A 24,128-nucleotide genomic window follows, 5' to 3' on the forward strand; every position below is an offset into this window, starting at 1 on the left:
AAGTAGCATTTCTTGAAAAATCATATTTTTTATGAGGGTTTATTTGAAACTTGGGTTCGGACTTGAAAATCCATTTTTTAAGGCTCCATCATACAAAACGGACTGAAATTTCGGAATCATGATCAGAATCTTGGAAGAAACCCAAATCAGTCACAAAATCGGCAAAAAAGTGCATTTCTGGAAAAATAATATTTTCTATGGTCACTTACTTGAGACTTGGGTTCGGCCTTGAAAACTTATTTTTTAATGTTCTATGGTACCAAATAGGCTGAAATTTCGGAATCATGATCAGAATCTTGGTCCAAATCGATATCAGTCACTAAATCTGCAAAAAGTAGCATTTCTTGAAAAATCATATTTTTTATGGGGGCTTATTTGAGACTCGGGTTCGGCCTTGAAAAACTATTTCTTAAGGCTCTATGGTACCAATCTGGCTGAAATTTCGGAATCATGATCAGAATCTTTGTAGAAACCGAAATTAGTCAAAAAATCTGCAAAAAGTAGCATTTTTCGAAAAATCATCTATATTATGGGGGGCTTATTTGAGACTTGGGTTCGGTCTTGAAAAACTATTTTTTAAGGCTCTATGGTACCAAACGGGCTGATATGTCGGAATCATAATCAGAATCTTGGCAGAAACCGAGATCAGTCACAAAATCGGCAAAAAATATTGCATTTCCTGAAAAATAAAATTTTCTATGGTCACTTATTTGAGACTTGGGTTCGGCCTTGAGAAATTATTTTTTAAAGCTCTTGGTACCAAACGGGCTGAAATTTCGGAATCATGATCAGAATCTTGGCAGAAACCGAGATCAGTCACAAAATCGGCAAAAAATATTGCATTTCTGGAAAAATAATATTTTTTATGGAGGCTTATTTGAGACTTGTGTTCGGCCTTGAAAAACTATTTTTTAAGGCTCTATGGTACCAAACGGGCTGAATTTTCCGAATCATGATCAGAATCTTGGGCCAAACCGAAATCAGTCACAAATATGCAAAAAGTAGCATTTCTCGAAAAATTATTTATAATATGGGGGGCTTATTTGAGACTTGGGTTCGGCCTTGAAAAACTAATTTTTAAGGCTCTTATGTACCAATCGGGCTGAAATTTCGGAATCATGATCAGAATCTTTGCAGAAACCGAAATCAGTCAAAAAATCTGCAAAACGTAGCATTTCTTGAAAATTCATATTTTTTATGGGGGGCTTTTTTGAGACTTGGGTTCGGACTTGAAAATCCATTTTTTAAGGCTCCATGATACGAAACGGGCTGAAATTTCGGAATCATGATCAGAATCTTGGCAGAAACCCAAATCAGTCACAAAATCGGCAAAAAGTAGCATTTCTTGAAAAATCATATTTTTTATGGGGGCTTATTTGAGATTGGGTTCGGACTTTAAAAACCATTTTTTAAGGCTCTATGGTACCAAACGTCTGAAATTTTGAAATCATTATCAAAATCTTGGCAGAAACCCAAATCACTCACAAAATCGGCCAAAAGAAGCGTTTCTCGAAAAATCATCTATATTTTGGGTGGGCTTATTTGAGACATGGGTTCGGCCTTGAAAAACTATTTCATAAGGCTCTATGGTACCAATAGGGCTGAAATTTCGGAATCATGTTCAGAATCTTGGTACAAACCGAAATCAGTCACTAAATCTGCAAAAAGTAGCATTTCTTGAAAAATCATATTTTTAATGGGGGCTTATTTGAGACTTTGGTTCGGACTTGAAAAACCATTTTTTAAGGCCCCATGATACCAAACGGGCTGAAATTTCGGAATCATAATCAGAATCTTGGCAGAAACCGAGATCAGTCACAAAATCGGCAAAAAATATTGCATTTCCTGAAAAATAATATTTTCTATGGTAACTTATTTGAGACTTGGGTTCGGCCTTGAAAAACTATTTTTTAAGGCTCTATGGTACCAAACGGGCTGAATTTTCCGAATCATGATCAGAATCTTGGGCCAAACCGAAATCAGTCACAAATATGCAAAAAGTAGCATTTCTCGAAAAATTATTTATACTATGGGGGGCTTATTTGAGACTTGGGTTCGGACTTGAAAAACTATTTTTTAAGGCTCTTATGTACCAATCGGGCTTAAATTTTGGAATCATGATCAAAATCTTGGTCCAAATCGAAATCAGTCACTAAATCTGCGAAAAGTAGCATTTCTTGAAAAATCATATTTTTAATGGGGGCTTATTTGAGACTTGGGTTCGGACTTGAAAAAACATTTTTTAAGGATTTATGGTACCAAATGGGCTGAAATTTCGGAAACATGATCCGAATCTTGGCAGAAACCCAAATCAGTCACAAAATCGGCAAAAAGTAGCATTTCTCGAAAAATCATCTAAATTATGGGGGTCTTATTTGATACTTGGGTTCGGCCTTGAAAAATTATTTTTTAAGCTCATACCATAGTACCAATCGGGCTGAAATTTTGGAATCATGATCAGAATCTTTGCAGAAACCGAAATCAGTCAAGAAATCTGCAAAAAGTAGCATTTCTTGAAAAATCATATTTTTTATGGGGGGCTTTTTTGAGACTTGGGTTCGGACTTGAAAATCCATTTTTTAAGGCTCCATGATACGAAACGGGCTGAAATTTCGGAATCATGATCAGAATCTTGGCAGAAACCCAAATCAGTCACAAAATCGGCAAAAAGTATTATTTCTTGAAAAATCATATTTTTATGGGGGCTTATTTGAGATTGGGTTCGGACTTTAAAAACCATTTTTTAAGGCTCTATGGTACCAATAGGGCTAAAATTTCGGAATCATGATCAGAATCTTTGTAGAAACCGAAATTAGTCAAAAAATCTGCAAAAAGTAGCATTTTTCGAAAAATCATCTATATTATGGGGGGCTTATTTGAGACTTGGGTTCGGTCTTGAAAAACTATTTTTTAGGGCTCTATGGGACCAAACGGGCTGATATGTCGGAATCATAATCAGAATCTTGGCAGAAACCGAGATCAGTCACAAAATCGGCAAAAAATATTGCTTTTCCGGAAAAATAATATTTTCTATGGTCACTTATTTGAGACTTGGGTTCGGCCTTGAGAAATTATTTTTTAAGGCTCTTGGTACCAAACGGGCTGAAATTTCGGAATCATGATCAGAATCTTGGCAGAAACCGAGATCAGTCACAAAATCGGCAAAAAATATTGCATTTCTGGAAGAATAATATTTTTTATGGAGGCTTATTTGAGACTTGTGTTCGGCCTTGAAAAACTGTTTTTTAAGGCTCTATGGTACCAAACGGGCTGAATTTTCCGAATCATGATCAGAATCTTGGTCCAAACCGAAATCAGTCACAAATATGCAAAAAGTAGCATTTCTCGAAAAATTATTTATACTATGGGGGGCTTATTTGAGACTTGGGTTCGGCCTTGAAAAACTATTTTTTAAGGCTCTTATGTACCAATCGGGCTGAAATTTTGGAATCATGATCAGAATCTTGGTCCGAATCGAAATCAGTCACTAAATCTGCGAAAAAGAGCATTTCTTGAAAAATCATCAATATTATGGGGGGCTTATTTGAGACTTGGGTTCGGCCTTTAAAAAATATTTCTTAAGGCTCTATGGTACCAATCGGGCTGATATTTTGGAATCATGATCAGAATCTTGGTCCAAACCGAAATCAGTCACTAAATCTGCAAAAAGTAGCATTTCTTGAAAAATCATATTTTTTATGAGGGTTTATTTGAAACTTGGGTTCGGACTTGAAAATCCATTTTTTAAGGCTCCATCATACAAAACGGACTGAAATTTCGGAATCATGATCAGAATCTTGGAAGAAACCCAAATCAGTCACAAAATCGGCAAAAAAGTGCATTTCTGGAAAAATAATATTTTCTATGGTCACTTACTTGAGACTTGGGCTCGGCCTTAAAAACTTATTTTTTAATGTTCTATGGTACCAAATAGGCTGAAATTTCGGAATCATGATCAGAATCTTGGTCCAAATCGAAATCAGTCACTAAATCTGCAAAAAGTAGCATTTCTTGAAAAATCATATTTTTTATGGGGGCTTATTTGAGACTCGGGTTCGGCCTTGAAAAACTATTTCTTAAGGCTCTATGGTACCAATCTGGCTGAATCTTCGGAATCATGATCAGAATCTTTGTAGAAACCGAAATTAGACAAAAAATCTGCAAAAAGTAGCATTTCTCGAAAAATCATCTATATTATGGGGGGCTTATTTGAGACTTGGGTTCGGTCTTGAAAAACTATTTTTTAAGGCTCTATGGGACCAAACGGGCTGATATGTCGGAATCATAATCAGAATCTTGGCAGAAACCGAGATCAGTCACAAAATCGGCAAAAAATATTGCTTTTCCGGAAAAATAATATTTTCTATGGTCACTTATTTGAGACTTGGGTTCGGCCTTGAGAAATTATTTTTTAAGGCTCTTGGTACCAAACGGGCTGAAATTTCGGAATCATGATCAGAATCTTGGCAGAAACCGAGATCAGTCACAAAATCGGCAAAAAATATTGCATTTCCTGAAAAATAATATTTTCTATGGTAACTTATTTGAGACTTGGGTTCGGCCTTGAAAAACTATTTTTTAAGGCTCTATGGTACCAAACGGGCTGAATTTTCCGAATCATGATCAGAATCTTGGGCCAAACCGAAATCAGTCACAAATATGCAAAAAGTAGCATTTCTCGAAAAATTATTTATACTATGGGGGGCTTATTTGAGACTTGGGTTCGGACTTGAAAAACTATTTTTTAAGGCTCTTATGTACCAATCGGGCTTAAATTTTGGAATCATGATCAAAATCTTGGTCCAAATCGAAATCAGTCACCAAATCTGCGAAAAGTAGCATTTCTTGAAAAATCATATTTTTAATGGGGGCTTATTTGAGACTTGGGTTCGGACTTGAAAAAACATTTTTTAAGGATTTATGGTACCAAATGGGCTGAAATTTCGGAAACATGATCCGAATCTTGGCAGAAACCCAAATCAGTCACAAAATCGGCAAAAAGTAGCATTTCTCGAAAAATCATCTAAATTATGGGGGTCTTATTTGATACTTGGGTTCGGCCTTGAAAAATTATTTTTTAAGCTCATACCATAGTACCAATCGGGCTGAAATTTTGGAATCATGATCAGAATCTTTGCAGAAACCGAAATCAGTCAAGAAATCTGCAAAAAGTAGCATTTCTTGAAAAATCATATTTTTTATGGGGGGCTTTTTTGAGACTTGGGTTCGGACTTGAAAATCCATTTTTTAAGGCTCCATGATACGAAACGGGCTGAAATTTCGGAATCATGATCAGAATCTTGGCAGAAACCCAAATCAGTCACAAAATCGGCAAAAAGTATTATTTCTTGAAAAATCATATTTTTATGGGGGCTTATTTGAGATTGGGTTCGGACTTTAAAAACCATTTTTTAAGGCTCTATGGTACCAATAGGGCTAAAATTTCGGAATCATGATCAGAATCTTTGTAGAAACCGAAATTAGTCAAAAAATCTGCAAAAAGTAGCATTTTTCGAAAAATCATCTATATTATGGGGGGCTTATTTGAGACTTGGGTTCGGTCTTGAAAAACTATTTTTTAGGGCTCTATGGGACCAAACGGGCTGATATGTCGGAATCATAATCAGAATCTTGGCAGAAACCGAGATCAGTCACAAAATCGGCAAAAAATATTGCTTTTCCGGAAAAATAATATTTTCTATGGTCACTTATTTGAGACTTGGGTTCGGCCTTGAGAAATTATTTTTTAAGGCTCTTGGTACCAAACGGGCTGAAATTTCGGAATCATGATCAGAATCTTGGCAGAAACCGAGATCAGTCACAAAATCGGCAAAAAATATTGCATTTCTGGAAGAATAATATTTTTTATGGAGGCTTATTTGAGACTTGTGTTCGGCCTTGAAAAACTGTTTTTTAAGGCTCTATGGTACCAAACGGGCTGAATTTTCCGAATCATGATCAGAATCTTGGTCCAAACCGAAATCAGTCACAAATATGCAAAAAGTAGCATTTCTCGAAAAATTATTTATACTATGGGGGGCTTATTTGAGACTTGGGTTCGGCCTTGAAAAACTATTTTTTAAGGCTCTTATGTACCAATCGGGCTGAAATTTTGGAATCATGATCAGAATCTTGGTCCGAATCGAAATCAGTCACTAAATCTGCGAAAAAGAGCATTTCTTGAAAAATCATCAATATTATGGGGGGCTTATTTGAGACTTGGGTTCGGCCTTTAAAAAATATTTCTTAAGGCTCTATGGTACCAATCGGGCTGATATTTTGGAATCATGATCAGAATCTTGGTCCAAACCGAAATCAGTCACTAAATCTGCAAAAAGTAGCATTTCTTGAAAAATCATATTTTTTATGAGGGTTTATTTGAAACTTGGGTTCGGACTTGAAAATCCATTTTTTAAGGCTCCATCATACAAAACGGACTGAAATTTCGGAATCATGATCAGAATCTTGGAAGAAACCCAAATCAGTCACAAAATCGGCAAAAAAGTGCATTTCTGGAAAAATAATATTTTCTATGGTCACTTACTTGAGACTTGGGCTCGGCCTTAAAAACTTATTTTTTAATGTTCTATGGTACCAAATAGGCTGAAATTTCGGAATCATGATCAGAATCTTGGTCCAAATCGAAATCAGTCACTAAATCTGCAAAAAGTAGCATTTCTTGAAAAATCATATTTTTTATGGGGGCTTATTTGAGACTCGGGTTCGGCCTTGAAAAACTATTTCTTAAGGCTCTATGGTACCAATCTGGCTGAATCTTCGGAATCATGATCAGAATCTTTGTAGAAACCGAAATTAGACAAAAAATCTGCAAAAAGTAGCATTTCTCGAAAAATCATCTATATTATGGGGGGCTTATTTGAGACTTGGGTTCGGTCTTGAAAAACTATTTTTTAAGGCTCTATGGGACCAAACGGGCTGATATGTCGGAATCATAATCAGAATCTTGGCAGAAACCGAGATCAGTCACAAAATCGGCAAAAAATATTGCTTTTCCGGAAAAATAATATTTTCTATGGTCACTTATTTGAGACTTGGGTTCGGCCTTGAGAAATTATTTTTTAAGGCTCTTGGTACCAAACGGGCTGAAATTTCGGAATCATGATCAGAATCTTGGCAGAAACCGAGATCAGTCACAAAATCGGCAAAAAATATTGCATTTCTGGAAGAATAATATTTTTTATGGAGGCTTATTTGAGACTTGTGTTCGGCCTTGAAAAACTGTTTTTTAAGGCTCTATGGTACCAAACGGGCTGAATTTTCCGAATCATGATCAGAATCTTGGTCCAAACCGAAATCAGTCACAAATATGCAAAAAGTAGCATTTCTCGAAAAATTATTTATACTATGTGGGGCTTATTTGAGACTTGGGTTCGGCCTTGAAAAATTATTTTTTAAGGCTCTTATGTACCAATCGGGCTGAAATTTTGGAATCATGATCAGAATCTTGGTCCGAATCGAAATCAGTCACTAAATCTGCGAAAAGTAGCATTTCTTGAAAAATCATCATCTATATTATGGGGGGCTTATTTGAGACTTGGGTTCGGCCTTGAAAAAATATTTCTTAAGGCTCTATGGTACCAATCGGGCTGATATTTTGGAATCATGATCAGAATCTTGGTCCAAACCGAAATCAGTCACTAAATCTGCAAAAAGTAGCATTTCTTGAAAAATCATATTTTTTATGAGGGTTTATTTCAAACTTGGGTTCGGACTTGAAAATCCATTTTTTAAGGCTCCATCATACAAAACGGACTGAAATTTCGGAATCATGATCAGAATCTTGGAAGAAACCCAAATCAGTCACAAAATCGGCAAAAAAGTGCATTTCTGGAAAAATAATATTTTCTATGGTCACTTACTTGAGACTTGGGTTCGGCCTTGAAAACTTATTTTTTAATGTTCTATGGTACCAAATAGGCTGAAATTTCGGAATCATGATCAGAATCTTGGTCCAAATCGATATCAGTCACTAAATCTGCAAAAAGTAGCATTTCTTGAAAAATCATATTTTTTATGGGGGCTTATTTGAGACTCGGGTTCGGCCTTGAAAAACTATTTCTTAAGGCTCTATGGTACCAATCTGGCTGAAATTTCGGAATCATGATCAGAATCTTTGTAGAAACCGAAATTAGTCAAAAAATCTGCAAAAAGTAGCATTTTTCGAAAAATCATCTATATTATGGGGGGCTTATTTGAGACTTGGGTTCGGTCTTGAAAAACTATTTTTTAAGGCTCTATGGTACCAAACGGGCTGATATGTCGGAATCATAATCAGAATCTTGGCAGAAACCGAGATCAGTCACAAAATCGGCAAAAAATATTGCATTTCCTGAAAAATAATATTTTCTATGGTCACTTATTTGAGACTTGGGTTCGGCCTTGAGAAATTATTTTTTAAGGCTCTTGGTACCAAACGGGCTGAAATTTCGGAATCATGATCAGAATCTTGGCAGAAACCGAGATCAGTCACAAAATCGGCAAAAAATATTGCATTTCTGGAAAAATAATATTTTTTATGGAGGCTTATTTGAGACTTGTGTTCGGCCTTGAAAAACTATTTTTTAAGGCTCTATGGTACCAATCTGGCTGAAATTTCGGAATCATGATCAGAATCTTTGTAGAAACCGAAATTAGTCAAAAAATCTGCAAAAAGTAGCATTTTTCGAAAAATCATCTATATTATGGGGGGATTATTTGATACTTGGGTTCGGCCTTGAAAAATTATTTTTTAAGCTCTATGGTACCAATCGGGCTGAAATTTCGGAATCATGATCAGAATCTTGGTCCAAATCGAAATCAGTCACTAAATCTGCAAAAAGTAGCATTTCTTGAAAAATCATATTTTTCATCGGGGCTTATTTGAGACTTGGGTTCGGACTTGAAAAACCATTTTTTAAGGCTCTATGGTACCAAACGGGCTGAAATTTTGGAATCATGATCAGAATCTTGGTCCAAATCGAAATCAGTCACTAAATCTCCAAAAAGTAGCATTTCTTGAAATATCATATTTATTATGGGGGCTTATTTGAGACTTGGGTTCGGACTTTAAAAACCATTTTTTAAGGCTCTATGGTACCAAACGGGCTGAAATTTTGGAATCATTAACAGAATCTTGGTCCAAATCGAAATCAGTCACTAAATCTCCAAAAAGTAGCATTTCTTGAAAAATCATATTTTTTTGGGGGGCTTATTTGAGACTTGGGTTCGGACTTTAAAAACCATTTTTTAAGGCTCTATGGTACCAAACGGGCTGAAATTTAGGAATCATGATCAGAATCTTGGTCCAAATCGAAATCAGTCACTAAATCTGCAAAAAGTAGCATTTCTTGAAAAATCATATTTTTTATGGGGGCTTATTTGAGACTTGAGTTCGGACTTGAAAAAACATTTTTTAAGGCTCCATGGTACCAAACGGGCTGAAATTTCGTTATCGTGATCAGAGTCTTGGCAGAAACCCAAATCAGTCAGAAAATCGCAAAAAGTAGCATTTCTTGAAAAATCATATTTTTTATGGGGGCTTATTTGAAACTTGGGTTCGGACTTGAAAAACTATTTTTTAAGGCTCTATGGTACCAATCTGGCTGAAATTTCTGAATCATGATCAGAATCTTGGTCCAAACAGAAATCAGTCACAAAAATGCAAAAAGGAGCATTTTTCGAAAAATTATTAAAAAAATTTTATTTGAGGCTTGGGTTCGGCCTTGAGAACTATTCCTTAAGGCTCTATGGTACCAATCGGGCTGAAATTTCTGAATCATGATCAGAATCTTGGTCCGAACCGAAATCAGTCACAAATATCGCAAAAAGTAGCTTTTCTTGAAATATCATATTTATTATGGGGGCTTATTTGAGACTTGGGTTCGGACTTTAAAAACCATTTTTTAAGGCTCTATGGTACCAAACGGGCTGAAATTTTGGAATCATTAACAGAATCTTGGTCCAAATCGCAATCAGTCACTAAATCTGCAAAAAGTAGCATTTCTTGAAAAATCATATTTTTTTGGGGGGCTTATTTGAGACTTGGGTTCGGACTTTAAAAACCATTTTTTAAGGCTCTATGGTACCAAACGGGCTGAAATTTAGGAATCATGATCAGAATCTTGGTCCAAATCGAAATCAGTCACTAAATCTGCAAAAAATAGCATTTCTTGAAAAATCATATTTTTTATGGGGGCTTATTTGAGACTTGAGTTCGGACTTGAAAAAACATTTTTTAAGGCTCCATGGTACCAAACGGGCTGAAATTTCATTATCGTGATCAGAGTCTTGGCAGAAACCCAAATCAGTCAGAAAATCGCAAAAAGTAGCATTTCTTGAAAAATCATATTTTTTATGGGGGCTTATTTGAAACTTGGGTTCGGACTTGAAAAACTATTTTTTAAGGCTCTATGGTACCAAACGGGCTGAAATTTCTGAATCATGATCAGAATCTTGGTCCAAACAGAAATCAGTCACAAAAATGCAAAAAGGAGCATTTTTCGAAAAATTATTAAAAAAAATTTATTTGAGGCTTGGGTTCGGCCTTGAGAACTATTCCTTAAGGCTCTATGGTACCAATCGGGCTGAAATTTCTGAATCATGATCAGAATCTTGGTCCGAACCGAAATCAGTCACAAATATCGCAAAAAGTAGCTTTTCTTGAAAAATCATATTTTTTATGGGGGCTTATTTGAGACTTGGGTTCGTCCTTGAAAAATTATTCCTTAAGGCTCTATGGTACCAATCGGGCTGAAATTTCTGAATCATGATCAGAATCTTGGTCCGAACCGAAATCAGTCACAAATATGCAAAAAGTAGCATTTCTCGAAAAATTATTTATACTATAGGGGGCTTATTTGAGACTTGGGTTCGGCCTTGAAAAACTATTTTTTAAGGCTCTATTGTACCAATCGGGCTGAAATTTCGGTATCATGATCAGAATCTTGGCAGAAACCCAAATCAGTTACAAAATTCACACACAGTCACAGAGACTTGGGTTCGGCCTTGAAAAACTATTTTTTTAAGGCCCTATTGTACCAATCGGGCTGAAATTTTGGAATCATGATCAGAATCTTGGTCCAAATCGAAATCAGTTACTTAATCTGCGAAAAGTAGCATTTCTTGAAAAATCATATTTTTTATGGGGGCTTATTTGAGATTGGGTTCGGACTTTAAAAACCATTTTTTAAGGCTCTATGGTACCAAACGTCTGAAATTTCGAAATCATTATCAAATTCTTGGCAGATACCCAAATCACTCACAAAATCGGCCAAAAGAAGCGTTTCTCGAAAAATCATCTATATTTTGGGTGGGCTTATTTGAGACATGGGTTCGGCCTTGAAAAACTATTTCATAAGGCTCTATGGTACCAATAGGGCTGAAATTTTGGAATCATGTTCAGAATCTTGGTACAAACCGAAATCAGTCACTAAATCTGCAAAAAGTAGCATTTCTTGAAAAATCATATTTTTTATGGGGGCTTTTTTGAGACTTGGGTTCGGACTTGAAAAACCATTTTTTAAGGCCCCATGATACCAAACGGGCTGAAATTTCGGAATCATGATCAGAATCTTGGAAGAAACCCAAATGAGTCACAAAATCGGAAAAAGTAGCATTTCTCGAAAAATCATCTATATTATGGGGGGCTTATTTGAGACTTGGGTTCGGCCTTGAACAACTATTTCTAAAGGCTCTATGTTACCAATCGGGCTGATATTTTGGAATCATGATCAGAATCTTGGTCCAAACCGAAATCAGTCACTAAATCTGCAAAATGTAGCATTTCTTGAAAAATCATAATTTTTATGAGGGCTTATTTGAAACTTGGGTTCCGACTTGAAAATCCATTTTTTAAGGCTCCATCATACAAAACGGACTGAAATTTCGGAATCATGATCAGAATCTTGGAAGAAACCCAAATCAGTCACAAAATCGGCAAAAAAGTGCATTTCTGGAAAAATAATATTTTCTATGGTCACTTACTTGAGACTTGGGTTCGGACTTGAAAACTTATTTTTTAATGTTCTATGGTACCAAATAGGCTGAAATTTCGGAATCATGATCAGAATCTTGGTCCAAATCGAAATCAGTCACTAAATCTGCAAAAAGTAGCATTTCTTGAAAAATCATATTTTTTATGGGGGCTTATTTGAGACTCGGGTTCGGCCTTGAAAAACTATTTCTTAAGGCTCTATGGTACCAATCTGGCTGAAATTTTTGAATCATGATCAGAATCTTTGTAGAAACCGAAATTAGTCAAAAAATCTGCAAAAAGTAGCATTTCTCGAAAAATCATCTATATTATGGGGGGCTTATTTGAGACTTGGGTTCGGTCTTGAAAACCTATTTTTTAAGGCTCTATGGGACCAAACGGGCTGATATGTCGGAATCATAATCAGAATCTTGGCAGAAACCGAGATCAGTCACAAAATCGGCAAAAAATATTGCTTTTCCGGAAAAATAATATTTTCTATGGTCACTTATTTGAGACTTGGGTTCGGCCTTGAGAAATTATTTTTTAAGGCTCTTGGTACCAAACGGGCTGAAATTTCGGAATCATGATCAGAATCTTGGCAGAAACCGAGATCAGTCACAAAATCGGCAAAAAATATTGCATTTCTGGAAGAATAATATTTTTTATGGAGGCTTATTTATTACTTGTGTTCGGCCTTGAAAAACTGTTTTTTAAGGCTCTATGGTACCAAACGGGCTGAATTTTCCGAATCATGATCAGAATCTTGGTCCAAACCGAAATCAGTAACAAATATGCAAAAAGTAGCGTTTCTCGAAAAATTATTTATACTATGGGGGGCTTATTTGAGACTTGGGTTCGGCCTTGAAAAACTATTTTTTAAGGCTCTTATGTACCAATCGGGCTTAAATTTTGGAATCATGATCAGAATCTTGGTCCGAATCGAAATCAGTCACTAAATCTGCGAAAAGTAGCATTTCTTGAAAAATCATCAATATTATGGGGGGCTTATTTGAGACTTGGGTTCGGCCTTGAAAAAATATTTCTTAAGGCTCTATGGTACCAATCGGGCTGATATTTTGGAATCATGATCAGAATCTTGGTCCAAACCGAAATCAGTCACTAAATCTGCAAAAAGTAGCATTTCTTGAAAAATCATATTTTTTATGAGGGTTTATTTGAAACTTGGGTTCGGACTTGAAAATCCATTTTTTAAGGCTCCATCATACAAAACGGACTGAAATTTCGGAATCATGATCAGAATCTTGGAAGAAACCCAAATCAGTCACAAAATCGGCAAAAAAGTGCATTTCTGGAAAAATAATATTTTCTATGGTCACTTACTTGAGACTTGGGTTCGGCCTTGAAAACTTATTTTTTAATGTTCTATGGTACCAAATAGGCTGAAATTTCGGAATCATGATCAGAATCTTGGTCCAAATCGAAATCAGTCACTAAATCTGCAAAAAGTAGCATTTCTTGAAAAATCATATTTTTTATGGGGGCTTATTTGAGACTCGGGTTCGGCCTTGAAAAACTATTTCTTAAGGCTCTATGGTACCAATCTGGCTGAAATTTCGGAATCATGATCAGAATCTTTGTAGAAACCGAAATTAGTCAAAAAATCTGCAAAAAGTAGCATTTCTCGAAAAATCATCTATATTATGGGGGGCTTATTTGAGACTTGGGTTCGGTCTTGAAAAACTATTTTTTAAGGCTCTATGGGACCAAACGGGCTGATATGTCGGAATCATAATCAGAATCTTGGCAGAAACCGAGATCAGTCACAAAATCGGCAAAAAATATTGCTTTTCCGGAAAAATAATATTTTCTATGGTCACTTATTTGAGACTTGGGTTCGGCCTTGAGAAATTATTTTTTAAGGCTCTTGGTACCAAACGGGCTGAAATTTCGGAATCATGATCAGAATCTTGGCAGAAACCGAGATCAGTCACAAAATCGGCAAAAAATATTGCATTTCTGGAAGAATAATATTTTTTATTGAGGCTTATTTGAGACTTGTGTTCGGCCTTGAAAAACTGTTTTTTTAGGCTCTATGGTACCAAACGGGCTGAATTTTCCGAATCATGATCAGAATCTTGGTCCAAACCGAAATCAGTCACAAATATGCAAAAAGTAGCATTTCTCGAAAAATTATTTATACTATGGGGGGCTTATTTGAGACTTGGGTTCGGCCTTGAAAAACTATTTTTTAAGGCTCTTATGTACCAATCGGGCTGAAATTTTGGAATCATGATCAGAATCTTGGTCCGAATCGAAATCAGTCACTAAATCTGCGAAAAGTAGCATTTCTTGAAAAATCATCTATATTATGGGGGGCTTATTTGAGACTTGGGTTCGGCCTTGAAAAAATATTTCTTAAGGCTCTATGGTACCAATCGGGCTGATATTTTGGAATCATGATCAGAATCTTGGTCCAAACCGAAATCAGTCACTAAATCTGCAAAAAGTAGCATTTCTTGAAAAATCATATTTTTTATGAGGGTTTATTTGAAACTTGGGTTCGGACTTGAAAATCCATTTTTTAAGGCTCCATCATACAAAACGGACTGAAATTTCGGAATCATGATCAGAATCTTGGAAGAAACCCAAATCAGTCACAAAATCGGCAAAAAATATTGCATTTCCTGAAAAATAATATTTTCTATGGTCACTTATTTGAGACTTGGGTTCGGCCTTGAGAAATTATTTTTTAAGGCTCTTGGTACCAAACGGGCTGAAATTTCGGAATCATGATCAGAATCTTGGCAGAAACCGAGATCAGTCACAAAATCGACAAAAAATATTACATTTCTGGAAAAATAATATTTTTTATGGAGGCTTATTTGAGACTTGTGTTCGGCCTTGAAAAACTATTTTTTAAGGCTCTATGGTACCAAACGGGCTGAATTTTCCGAATCATGATCAGAATCTTGGGCCAAACCGAAATCAGTCACAAATATGCAAAAAGTAGCATTTCTCGAAAAATTATTTATACTATGGGGGGCTTATTTGAGACTTGGGTTCGGACTTGAAAAACTATTTTTTAAGGCTCTTATGTACCAATCGGGCTTAAATTTTGGAATCATGATCAGAATCTTGGTCCAAATCGAAATCAGTCACTAAATCTGCGAAAAGTAGCATTTCTTGAAAAATCATATTTTTAATGGGGGCTTATTTGAGACTTGGGTTCGGACTTGAAAAAACATTTTTTAAGGCTCTATGGTACCAAATGGGCTGAAATTTCGGAAACATGATCCGAATCTTGGCAGAAACCCAAATCAGTCACAAAATCGGCAAAAAGTAGCATTTCTCGAAAAATCATCTAAATTATGGGGGTCTTATTTGATTCTTGGGTTCGGCCTTGAAAAATTATTTTTTAAGCTCTATGGTACCAATCGGGCTGAAATTTCGGAATCATGATCAGAATCTTCGCAGAAACCGAAATCAGTCACAAAATTCACACACAGTCACAGAGACTTGGGTTCGGCCTTGAAAAACTATTTTTTTAGGCTCTATTGTACCAATCGGGCTGAAATTTTGGAATCATGATCAGAATCTTGGTCCAAATCGAAATCAGTCACTAAATCTGCGAATAGTAGCATTTCTTGAAAAATCATATTTTTTATGGGGGCTTATTTGAGACTTGGGTTCGGACTTGAAAAAACATTTTTTAAGGCTCTATGGTATCAAACGGGCTGAAATTTCGGAAACATGATCAGAATCTTGGCAGAAACCCAAATCAGTCACAAAATCGGCAAAAAGAAGCATTTCTCGAAAAATCATCTATATTATGGGGGGCTTATTTGATACTTGGGTTCGGTCTTGAAAAATTATTTTTTAAGCTCTATGGTACCAATCGGGCTGAAATTTTGGAATCATGATCAGAATCTTTGCAGAAACCGAAATCAGTCAAAAAATCTGCAAAAAGTAGCATTTCTTGAAAAATCATATTTTTTATGAGGGTTTATTTAAAACTTGGGTTCGGACTTGAAAATCCATTTTTTAAGGCTCCATCATACAAAACGGACTGAAATTTCGGAATCATGATCTGAATCTTTGAAGAAACCCAAATCAGTCACAAAATCGGCAAAAAAGTGCATTTCTGGAAAAATAATATTTTCTATGGTCACTTACTTGAGACTTGGGTTCGGCCTTGAAAACTTATTTTTTAATGTTCTATGGTACCAAATGGGCTGAAATTTCGGAATCATGATCAGAATCTTGGCAGAAACCAAATCAGTCACAAAATCGGCAAAAAGTAGCATTTCTCGAAAAATCATCTATATTATGGGGGTCTTATTTGATACTTGGGTTCGGCCTTGAAAAATTATTTTTTAAGCTCTATGGTACCAATCGGGCTGAAATTTCGGAATCATGATCAGAATCTTTGCAGAAACCGTAATCAGTCAAAAAATCTGCAAAAAGTAGCATTTCTTGAAAAATCATATTTTTTATGGGGGGCTTTTTTGAGACTTGGGTTCGGACTTGAAAATCCATTTTTTAAGGCTCCATGATACGAAACGGGCTGAAATTTCGGAATCATGATCAGAATTTTGGCAGAAACCCAAATCAGTCACAAAATTCACACACAGTCACAGAGACTTGGGTTCGGCCTTGAAAAACTATTTCTTAAGGCTCTATGGTACCAATCGGGCTGATATTTTTGAATCATGATAAGAATCTTGGTCCAAACCGAAATCAGTCACTAAATCTGCAAAAAGTAGCATTTCTTGAAAAATCATATTTTTTATGGGGGCTTATTTGAGACTTGGGTTCGGACTTGAAAAAACATTTTTTAAGGCTCTATGGTACCAAATGGGCTCAAATTTCGGAAACATGATCAGAATCTTGGCAGAAACCCAAATCAGTCACAAAATTCACACACAGTCACAGAGACTTGGGTTCGGCCTTGAAAAACTATTTTTTTAAGGCTCTATTGTACCAATCGGGCTGAAATTTTGGAATCATGATCAGAATCTTGGTCCAAATCGAAATCAGTTACTTAATCTGCGAAAAGTAGCATTTCTTGAAAAATCATATTTTTAATGGGGGCTTATTTGAGACTTGGGTTCGGACTTGAAAAAACATTTTTTAAGGCTCTATGGTACCAAATGGGCTGAAATTTCGGAAACATGATCCGAATCTTGGCAGAAACCCAAATCAGTCACAAAATCGGCAAAAAGTAGCATTTCTCGAAAAATCATCTAAATTATGGGGGTCTTATTTGATACTTGGGTTCGGCCTTGAAAAATTATTTTTTAAGCTCTATGGTACCAATCGGGCTGAAATTTCGGAATCATGATCAGAATCTTTGCAGAAACCGAAATCAGTCAAAAAATCTGCAAAAAGTAGCATTTCTTGAAAATTCATATTTTTTATGGGGGGCTTTTTTGAGACTTGGGTTCGGACTTGAAAATCCATTTTTTAAGGCTCCATGATACGAAACGGGCTGAAATTTCGGAATCATGATCAGAATCTTGGTAGAAACCCAAATCAGTCACAAAATCGGCAAAAAAGTGCATTTCTGGAAAAATAATATTTTCTATGGTCACTTACTTGAGACTTGGGTTCGGCCTTGAAAATTTATTTTTTAATGTTCTATGGTACCAAATAGGCTGAAATTTCGGAATCATGATCAGAATCTTGGTCCAAATCGAAATCAGTCACTAAATCTGCAAAAAGTAGCATTTCTTGAAAAATCATATTTTTTATGGGGGCTTATTTGAGACTCGGGTTCGGCCTTGAAAAACTATTTCTTAAGGCTCTATGGTACTAATCTGGCTGAAATTTCGGAATCATGATCAGAATCTTTGTAGAAACCGAAATAAGTCAAAAAATCTGCAAAAAGTAGCATTTCTCGAAAAATCATCTATATTATGGGGGGCTTATTTGAGACTTGGGTTCGGTCTTGAAAAACTATTTTTTAAGGCTCTATGGTACCAATCGGGCTGATATTTTTGAATCATGATCAGAATCTTGGTCCAAACCGAAATCAGTCACTAAATCTGCAAAAAGTAGCATTTCTTGAAAAATCATATTTTTTATGGGGGCTTATTTGAGACTTGGGTTCGGACTTGAAAAAACATTTTTTAAGGCTCTATGGTACCAAATGGGCTGAAATTTCGGAAACATGATCAGAATCTTGGCAGAAACCCAAATCAGTCACAAAATTCACACACAGTCACAGAGACTTGGGTTCGGCCTTGAAAAACTATTTTTTTAAGGCTATATTGTACCAATCGGGCTGAAATTTTGAAATCATGATCAGAATCTTGGTCCAAATCGAAATCAGTTACTTAATCTGCGAAAAGTAGCATTTCTTGAAAAATCATATTTTTAATGGGGGCTTATTTGAGACTTGGGTTCGGACTTGAAAAAACATTTTTTAAGGCTCTATGGTACCAAATGTACTGAAATTTCGGAATCATGATCAGAATCTTCGCAGAAACCGAAATCAGTCAAAAAATCTGCAAAAAGGAGCATTTCTTGAAAATTCATATTTTTTATGGGGGGCTTTTTTGAGATTTGGGTTCGGACTTGAAAATCCATTTTTTAAGGCTCCATGATACGAAACGGGCTGAAATTTCGGAACCATGATCAGAATCTTGGCAGAAACCCAAATCAGTCACAAAATCGGCAAAAAGTAGCATTTCTTGAAAAATCATATTTTTTATGGGGGCTTATTTGAGATTGGGTTTGGACTTTAAAAACCATTTTTTAAGGCTCTATGGTACCAAACGGGCTGAAATTTTGGAATCATGATCAGAATCTTGGTCCAAATCGAAATCAGTCACTAAATCTCCAAAAAGGAGCATTTCTTGAAATATCATATTTATTATGGGGGCTATAGGGTAGCGTGTGTCGCTCTCCATAGAGAGAAAAAAAATTGCCTTATTTTTAAACGCCTGGGGTCTCAAAAGTTGCGTACGATCTGTAGCTATTCGAAAACGTAAAAATAAATGAAATTGGTTTTCACCATTAGCTCGCTAAAATGACCGGAAGTTTTGAAAAAAAATTGATTTCGTGATTTGGGAAAAAAATAAAACAATGGGTCCATATTTTATATTTTGTAGCACACTTAATTTTATTTCCATAACTGCAGTACAAAGAACGAAAAATAAATATTTTTTTATACATATGTGATGTGTTTGTTAAAAATATAAAAGGGGAAAATAACACTTTTTATGGTTAAATTCAAGATACTAAACAATAACGTACAATAACATTTTTGACCAAAATACAACGAATAAAAAATAATGGATGCTCAAAATTGAATGATAACATAATGTTAAAACAGTAATTACTTAAAATCTTGCTTAGAATTAAAATTTGGCATTATGTTTCTTGAATGTTGCTTGGCGTAAATATAACCTTTTCTAGCATTGTAACTAGCAACAGAAGAAGACGCCTCTGTGGTCTACTTCACACACCTTTCCACTGATTGTGTGTGGCAAGGAAATTTAGGAAAATCGAACCTTTTTACATTTCCTTCATCACACAATTTATGTAATTCGTCCGTTTTTACGTTGCTCAGGAGTGGAGGTTCTGTCAGAACTAAATCTGTGGCCTGCCAGTCAATTAATTCTATGTAGCTATTGCAGTTGAAATTAATTTTTGGAATTATGAACTCTCTCACTCCTGAAGTTTGAAGGGCCCTATATTTAATGATCCTTCTACATCCTAGCTCCCTTATACATTTATTGTCATCGGTTAAAATTGATAGAATAATGTTTTCCGGGTGTGCAAAATATGCGTTCCTCTGAATCACGGGGTCGACAATAGCTTTCAATTCTGCTGAAAGATATCTGGAAATGCTAACCATTTTCCAGAGATTACGGGCTCCATCTATACAAGAACTATTGCACTTTATGGTAAACCATGTTAGAGCATATACTCTCACAATAAAGGTGGCCAATATCTGCAAATTTTCTGTTGGGTTTTCCGTTGCAACATATAGCCGTAATATTCTGTTTGCAGTTGTTAGCCATCTGGCATGAGACATTTTCCCTGGTTGTTTCCTTGCCAAATCTACAGGTATCATACCTTTTGATACAGCCAGACACATATTATATAAATAATTTTGGTCCGTGCTTAATTTTTCTGTTATATTTTCCGGTATGGATGATTGAATGAGAACAAACCGAATAATTTTCATGTTCTCACAATTTTTTAAGTTTCTTCCGATTGGTCCCGAGAAAGCTACAGGTCCGCTAGTCGGTCCATCTAATGAAGATAGCAAATGTCGCAATGGTAGTTCATTGGCGTGCAGCTGGCAGATAAGCCATTGCAATGGCTTTCCAAGTCTCTGTTCTATTCTTGAAATGATTCCATTTTTCCGGCCATTGTTTGTATTTGTTCCGTTAGAACCAACTGCAACAATTTTCTCCATTTGACGATTTTCCTCTTCCAAAAGAGAACATATGACATTTTCGCTGTCTTTAGCAGTACCAGATGATGGCGTAGCGTGTACGAGATACACTGATCCTGGCTTCTGCACAAGCGTTATGTGTTCTTCAACTTTTATTCGTCGATAAAATTTACTTCCTTTCTTGATAATAAACATTGTTTTGTCCTTGCGCCCATCGAAAAATAAACCTTCGATATTTGTCAATTTACGGCTATTTAATAACATATCTCTAGTTTGCTTTCTAGCTCTTCGTAATCTACTATGATCTATAACGGAAGACGGACCAGCTTCATTTACATCTTGTAAAACCGCAGAAGCAATGGCATCTGCTGCTCTGTGTGATACGCCGTATCGATCCCAAATTTGAGATAACTTCGTCAAGGGATTCTTCATCTTCGAATATTGTATATTTCGAGGAGATAATGTATCATGAGCCACTGCAGATTGATGATCTTCACTTTGCGCTGGTTCAGTGGTTCAATTGGAAAAACTGTTGGAATTAACAACTTAAACTTGACAAAAAACAAACATCTTATTGTGGCAGGAGTAGGGGTACAGTGGTAGGAGAAAGAGGTGGTGGAGCAGACGAAAGGAAAGGGGAGATGTTCATTTGAGTCTTCAAACATCAAACCAAGTCCAATAATGGAAAATTAAAGCAAACTAAATGGCAATGGAAAACGTTTTAGTGGATTTTTATAATTTTTTTGTTAATTTCGGTATCCTTTTAGATTTATTTACTTGCATTAATAAAATTTACTTTTTTAATTTAATTTTTGTTAACTAAACGCAGTTTTTAATAATAAACAAACGTTAAAAGGTAAAATTATTGTGAAGAAAATATTAATTACGATTATTTAAAAATACATGTTTTAGGTTTTTTTTCTGTTTTTCAATGCATTTTAGCGAGCTAATAACCATTTTTTTTTAAATAATTTTAAATGTAGTTCTCATTTTCTTTGTAAGACGCAACTTTTGAGACATCAGGCGTTTCTGAATTCAAAAGTTGAAATAATTGACACACCCTACTATGGGGGGCTTATTTGAGACTTGGGTTCGGACTTTAAAAACCATTTTTTAAGGCTCTATGGTACCAAACGGGCTGAAATTTTGGAATCATTAACAGAATCTTGGTCCAAATCGAAATCAGTCACTAAATCTGCAAAAAGTAGCATTTCTTGAAAAATCATATTTTTTTGGGGGGCTTATTTGAGACTTGGGTTCGGACTTTAAAAACCATTTTTTAAGGCTCTATGGTACCAAACGGGCTGAAATTTAGGAATCATGATCAGAATCTTGGCCCAAATCGAAATCAGTCACTAAATCTGCAAAAAGTAGCATTTCTTGAAAAATCATATTTTTTATGGGGGCTTATTTGAGACTTGAGTTCGGACTTGAAAAAACATTTTTTAAGGCTCCATGGTACCAAACGGGCTGAAATTTCATTATCGTGATCAGAGTCTTGGCAGAAACCCAAATCAGTCAGAAAATCGCAAAAAGTAGCATTTCTTGAAAAATCATATTTTTTATGGGGGCTTATTTGAAACTTGGGTTCGGACTTGAAAAACTATTTTTTAAGGCTCTATGGTACCAAACGGGCTGAAATTTCTGAATCATGATCAGAATCTTGGTCCAAACAGAAATCAGTCACAAAAATGCAAAAAGGAGCATTTTTCGAAAAATTATTAAAAAAAAATTATTTGAGGCTTGGGTTCGGCCTTGAGAACTATTCCTTAAGGCTCTATGGTACCAATCGGGCTGAAATTTCTGAATCATGATCAGAATCTTGGTCCGAACCGAAATCAGTCACAAATATCGCAAAAAGTAGCTTTTCTTGAAAAATCATATTTTTTATGGGGGCTTATTTGAGACTTGGGTTCGTCCTTGAAAAATTATTCCTTAAGGCTCTATGGTACCAATCGGGCTGAAATTTCTGAATCATGATCAGAATCTTGGTCCGAACCGAAATCAGTCACAAATATGCAAAAAGTAGCATTTCTCGAAAAATTATTTATACTATGGGGGGCTTATTTGAGACTTGGGTTCGGCCTTGAAAAACTATTTTTTAAGGCTCTATTGTACCAATCGGGCTGAAATTTCGGTATCATGATCAGAATCTTGGCAGAAACCCAAATCAGTTACAAAATTCACACACAGTCACAGAGACTTGGGTTCGGCCTTGAAAAACTATTTTTTTAAGGCCCTATTGTACCAATCGGGCTGAAATTTTGGAATCATGATCAGAATCTTGGTCCAAATCGAAATCAGTTACTTAATCTGCGAAAAGTAGCATTTCTTGAAAAATCATATTTTTTATGGGGGCTTATTTGAGATTGGGTTCGGACTTTAAAAACCATTTTTTAAGGCTCTATGGTACCAAACGTCTGAAATTTCGAAATCATTATCAAATTCTTGGCAGATACCCAAATCACTCACAAAATCGGCCAAAAGAAGCGTTTCTCGAAAAATCATCTATATTTTGGGTGGGCTTATTTGAGACATGGGTTCGGCCTTGAAAAACTATTTCATAAGGCTCTATGGTACCAATAGGGCTGAAATTTTGGAATCATGTTCAGAATCTTGGTACAAACCGAAATCAGTCACTAAATCTGCAAAAAGTAGCATTTCTTGAAAAATCATATTTTTTATGGGGGCTTTTTTGAGACTTGGGTTCGGACTTGAAAAACCATTTTTTAAGGCCCCATGATACCAAACGGGCTGAAATTTCGGAATCATGATCAGAATCTTGGAAGAAACCCAAATGAGTCACAAAATCGGAAAAAGTAGCATTTCTCGAAAAATCATCTATATTATGGGGGGCTTATTTGAGACTTGGGTTCGGCCTTGAACAACTATTTCTAAAGGCTCTATGTTACCAATCGGGCTGATATTTTGGAATCATGATCAGAATCTTGGTCCAAACCGAAATCAGTCACTAAATCTGCAAAATGTAGCATTTCTTGAAAAATCATAATTTTTATGGGGGCTTATTTGAGACTTGGGTTCGGACTTGAAAAAACATTTTTTAAGGCTATATGGTACCAAATGGGCTGAAATTTCGGAAACATGATCAGAATCTTGGCAGAAACCCAAATCAGTTACAAAATTCACACACAGTCACAGAGACTTGGGTTCGGCCTTGAAAAACTATTTTTTTAAAGCCCTATTGTACCAATCGGGCTGAAATTTTGGAATCATGATCAGAATCTTGGTCCAAATCGAAATCAGTTACTTAATCTGCGAAAAGTAGCATTTCTTGAAAAATCATATTTTTTATGGGGGCTTATTTGAGATTGGGTTCGGACTTTAAAAACCATTTTGTAAGGCTCTATGGTACCAAACGTCTGAAATTTCGAAATCATTATCAAAATCTTGGCAGAAACCCAAATCACTCACAAAATCGGCCAAAAGAAGCGTTTCTCGAAAAATCATCTATATTTTGGGTGGGCTTATTTGAGACATGGGTTCGGCCTTGAAAAACTATTTCATAAGGCTCTATGGTACCAACAGGGCTGAAATTTCGGAATCATGTTCAGAATCTTGGTACAAACCGAAATCAGTCACTAAATCTGCAAAAAGTAGCATTTCTTGAAAAATCATATTTTTTATGGGGGCTTTTTTGAGACTTGGGTTCGGACTTGAAAAACCATTTTTTAAGGCCCCATGATACCAAACGGGCTGAAATTTCGGAATCATGATCAAAATCTTGGCAGAAACCCAAATCAGTCACAAAATCGGAAAAAGTTGCAT

This window comes from Hesperophylax consimilis, chromosome 21 (assembly GCF_061612785.1).
Source record: "Hesperophylax consimilis isolate HC1 chromosome 21, BYU_Hcon_1.0, whole genome shotgun sequence".
Classification (NCBI taxonomy): domain Eukaryota; kingdom Metazoa; phylum Arthropoda; class Insecta; order Trichoptera; family Limnephilidae; genus Hesperophylax; species Hesperophylax consimilis.